The following is a 3793-nucleotide window of genomic DNA, read 5'->3' as shown; positions in this document are numbered from 1 at the left end:
GAATTGGAGAGATGATATATATATATATGTTGTGTCTGTCTGTTAGTGCGTTCGCTTCTCTTTCTGTAACCTTACTCTTCGTGGGCTTTCCCACCTAGTACCAGCGTCTTTGAATGCTTGAGTAAGAATGTGATAAATCTCTACTCTGTATCAATTACTGTCACTGTCAACCTAGGATGGGTGAAAGGAGTTTGAATGAAAGTGCATTTCCTATGTAGTTGAGTTTGTGTTTGTACGTTGACTAGTGAGGAACGTTAGCCACTAGCTCAACCTATACTTAGTTTTATACAACCTTTATTACGTGCCTATTTTCTACTGTATTCTATATATTATATTATGTGTGTGTCGTCATAAATAAATATTCAATATAACTACAATCGGTTTTAATTCATTCAGACTTTCAATGTTGTGTTAACCAAGAACCCACTATAACCACGACACCACAATTGGCGACGAGGATTATTGTTTTTAATAACATTAATATTTAATAGCTGTGTTTCTACATACAAATGGCGGACATTCCCATTCCAAAGGAGTACCTTCCTCATCCTGGTGAGCCTGTTTTACCTTACAAAAATTGGATTAAAGTGTTCGAAAACTTCATATTCATGAAAAACACTATCCGTGAACTAGGCGATGAGGAACAAAATCGGTATCTATTTACGCTACTTGGGTTTGAAGGAGTAAGGATATTTTCTGCTCATCCTATAGCAGACAGAATATCCACTGTGCCTCACACAGAGTTCAAAGCTGCCGTCGCAGGCTTATTCCAACAGCCTGTAAACCCATTCCGTGCATACTATGACTTGGAACAACGGAAACAAGGTGCCACCGAATCTACACAAGACTTCATTACAGTGGGTGATTGTGACTTTGGTGGCAGAGAGGAACATCACCTCGCTATTCGTCTTGTGTGTGGATGCTACAACAATGATACACAGAAAAAACTGTTGGCGCTTCCCACCATCAACCTGGACGAAGTCATCCGCATCATGCAAGCAGATGAAACGGCAATGCAGAGTTCCGCTGCCATTGGCAACGCCACAGTATCAAATGTTTACAACATACGTAAACATAGCCATCACCATCAGAAACACCCGCCACGTCAACAGCGACAACAACACAGCACGACGAAACACAACAGTTATCTTCAAAACGGCCCAGTTTGTCACAACTGTGGTCGCCCTGGACATCGCTCCAAAGATACTACGTGCCCTGCATTACAGCAAACATGTCGCCAATGTGGGAAATTGGGACATTTTGCTCACGTATGTCGTTCAACAAAGTTAACTCAAAAGTGCGCACCGTTTCACAGCGCATCAACAATGTGAGTACTCCTGAACCATTCTACATTTCTATCCAATTGGAAACCGGTACGTCTCATGTCAACATATCGGCTCAAGTTGACACCGGTTCACAAATTTCAGGAATATCTCAAAATGAGTACCATAAACATTTTAGGCACTTCCCTCTACTCCCTCCAGTCCCATTGAGAAATTTCGACAATAGCATAATTCCAGGCAACGCTATTGGTCGAATTACAACTAACGTTGGTTACAAGGGCCGCAGAGCCACTGCAGAATTTCATGTATTACCACCAACATGCAAAGCTGTTATAGGACAAGACCTTATTCAAGGCTTGGACCTACAGATCAATGGAAGCACCCTTCAGGTATGTGCTGTTACAGACTCCAAGAACGATTTTCTACTAAAATACCCTACATTACTATCGGAGGAAATGGGCACCTTCCCGACTACGAACACGTCATTGACGTAACAAGCGACGCTTTCGCAACTGCTCAGAAATTACGACCTCTTCCTCTTTCACGGAGAGACAAAGTTGCCAGCGAAATCAAGGTGATGGAAGACCTTGACATATGGGAGCCAGTCGACAAATCAACATGGGTCCATCATTTAGTCTCAGTAATGAAACCAGATGGCAACGTTCGCGTCACCACAGATCTCTCACCTCTAAATACATACGTCGTTCCTGACAGATTTCCGCTACCTAATCCAAAAGATCTTTTCTTGGAACTGAAAGGAGCAAAGATATTTTCTAAGCTTGATCTCAGAAAAGCTTTTTACCACATCAAACTCTCTAAGGAATGTCGTCATCTCACCACAACGATTACTCATCAAGGTCTACGTCAATATAAACGACTTCCAATGGGCCTGAAAGACGCCGCCTCTGTATGTCAACGTCTAGTATCACAGACACTTTCAGACTGCCCTGGAACTATCGCTTACGTGGATGACATTCTGGTGTTTGGATCTACACAAAATGAGCACGATCACAACTTAGATGAATGCTTAAAGCGCCTTTCAGCCAAAGATTTTCGTCTTCAATTGCCAAAATGTGAGTTCGGCATAACATCAGTTAATTTTTTGGGACATGTCATTTCATCCAATGGTATCACCCCAGACCCAAAAAATGTCAAACCGATCATCGACGCACCAACTCCTCGCACAGTCAAACAGGTGCAAAGTTTCCTCGGCATGGTAAACTATTACCAAGAGTTCATCAGCAACCTTGCCACACTTGCAGAGCCTCTACGTAACTTAACACGGAAAGGCACTCGCTTTGTTTGGTCCCAACGTTGTGAGAAATCGTTCGACAGTTTGAAAAACGCAATTGCTGGAAACGTTAAAAATTTTATTTTTGACCCCAACGCACCAACTTTCGTTACAACGGATGCATCAGACGTCGGGCTTGGTGCCGTCCTCTCGCAACTACAAGATGGTCGTGAAGTTCCCATTGCACATGCTTCACATACATTACAACCCCGAGAACGCAACTACGCTGTGAACGAGAAAGAAGCTCTTGCTTGTGTTTGGTCATGCGAAACATGGGAAAAATTTCTTCTAGGACGCCCATTCACACTCAGAACGGACCACGCCGCTCTCACAACTCTTCTTCGTTCATCCACAGATTCACGCAAGTCCAGCAAATTTCAAAGATGGCTGCAACGTCTATCTGCGTTTGATTATACTCTACAATATCGCAAAGGCTCACAAAACTTCGTAGCCGACGCCTTAAGCCGTCTATCACTGCCATCATCAACACCTGCTTTAGACGACTCTGAATATAACATGATGATCAGGTCAATAAATGCAGACCATCTAACAATTCAGAACATTATTCAGTATACAAATCGTGACCCCGTTCTTCAGATAATCTGCACTTATGTTAAGAATGGCTGGCCTCAGAAAAAGCAACTCGACGCAAACGCCATGTCTTACTATATGGTTCGCAACGAAATCCTTACAGATAACGGTTATTTGATGAGAAATGACCGCATCATCGTGCCCTCCACCCTTCGCAAAACACTTCTAAAAAATGCACATGTAGGTCACCCCGGCATCGTGCGCATGAAAAGAAAACTACGTGAGACCTACTGGTGGCCAGGCCAGGACGCTGACATAGAACGCTATGTAAAGCACTGCGTAGGATGTCAGCGCAGTGACAAATCAATGGCTCCAGTTTCAGTACCGCAAACAACAATTCCGCTGCCAGACAAACCATGGAAAAAATTAGCAATCGACATTTCTGGCCCATTCATCATCGCACCCCAGTCCTCCAAATTCATTGTTGTTTCTAATGGATTATTACTCAAAATTCCCGAGGTTCTTCTTACTTCAACCATCACTTCATCTAAGATCATCACATGGTTGACCGAAATCTTCTCTAGATACGGAGCACCTGACCAAATAGTGTCTGACAACGGCACGCAGTTCACAAGTGCTGAATTTGCCGCTTTCATGGAAAAATTTAATATTCGTCATCTTCGCACAG

This window comes from Berghia stephanieae, chromosome 12 (genome assembly GCF_034508935.2).
Source record: "Berghia stephanieae isolate SIO BIC M18660-M18661 chromosome 12, UCSD_Bste_1.3, whole genome shotgun sequence".
Lineage (NCBI taxonomy): Eukaryota > Metazoa > Mollusca > Gastropoda > Nudibranchia > Aeolidiidae > Berghia > Berghia stephanieae.
The sequence above is the reverse complement of the archived record's forward strand: the minus strand, read 5'-3'. Positions refer to the sequence as shown.